The following is a 453-nucleotide window of genomic DNA, read 5'->3' on the forward strand; positions in this document are numbered from 1 at the left end:
AGACCGGACGTGAAAAGGTATTGGGTCACCTGCCCGACCACGTGGGTTCTCTCTGGTCACATCGGTTTCCTCCCACATTATGAACCCTGCGCGCTAACATCCGGGCCAAAAAAGTGATCAATATCAATTGAAATAACTTGTTTTATAATTGTTGTAAAATAAATAAAGTTTATATATTTATATATAGAACGTCACGCACACGCCGTCGTCATACATGTCACACATATTATTTTCGTGCAGAATGGAGCTTTTTGCCTTCTGCCTATTAATTTTATACTTCATGTCCGCAGTGAAGATATCTAAAACCTCAGGTAGGATTGCACGTATTTCTTTTGTTGTGTAAGTGTTTGTCGGACAGCCAACACTGCGTCGTCAATTTAAAACCTGAAAGCCCTTATCAGGATACTTCTTACTGCGTGCAAATTTTGTCAATACGCATGCATTCCATTGCAT

This window comes from Mizuhopecten yessoensis, unplaced genomic scaffold (genome assembly GCF_002113885.1).
Source record: "Mizuhopecten yessoensis strain PY_sf001 unplaced genomic scaffold, ASM211388v2 scaffold8389, whole genome shotgun sequence".
Lineage (NCBI taxonomy): Eukaryota > Metazoa > Mollusca > Bivalvia > Pectinida > Pectinidae > Mizuhopecten > Mizuhopecten yessoensis.